The following is a 576-nucleotide window of genomic DNA, read 5'->3' as shown; positions in this document are numbered from 1 at the left end:
ACAAAACAAAACAAAACAAAACAAAAAAACTTTGTCAAATATGTAGTGTAACCACAGGTCAGAAAGTCCATACCCACCAGTTCTTTAGCTTTTGGCAGAGCTGAGACAGGACCAAGGGTTCTGTTTTCATGCCCAGCACTGCTAACTTCTTTGTAAACACCCTGTTTCCTGGTGACCTCTCCTAGTGTTCTATTTGTAATGGGGATTTGAGGACCAGCTGCAAACCCTCCCTTCATTTCCCTTCCTGACGTCTTAGATGCTTCAGGAACAGAAAGGATCAACAGCATAGCACCGTCGGGGTCCAGTAGATCCAAGGGCCAGCTGCCCCCACAGGGCATAAGAGAGCAATGCCTCAGATTCTGTTCTAGGCAAGTAACTTGAAGAAATACCCTCCCAATCATCAGGGCATTTCTTTCTTAGGAGAGAAGGTGGCCCAGGAAGTACAAGTCTAAAAACTGGTCACAGCTGGACAGGAGCACAAAGCATTTGTCTACCCAGAGAGCAGCCCTGTAGAACTCAGTGTTAAAACCTAGGGCTGGAGGCTGGAGATGGATGTGGGAGGGCTGGAGGAGCAGT

This window comes from Mastomys coucha, unplaced genomic scaffold, assembly GCF_008632895.1.
Source record: "Mastomys coucha isolate ucsf_1 unplaced genomic scaffold, UCSF_Mcou_1 pScaffold18, whole genome shotgun sequence".
Lineage (NCBI taxonomy): Eukaryota > Metazoa > Chordata > Mammalia > Rodentia > Muridae > Mastomys > Mastomys coucha.
This window is presented reverse-complemented; position numbering follows the sequence as displayed.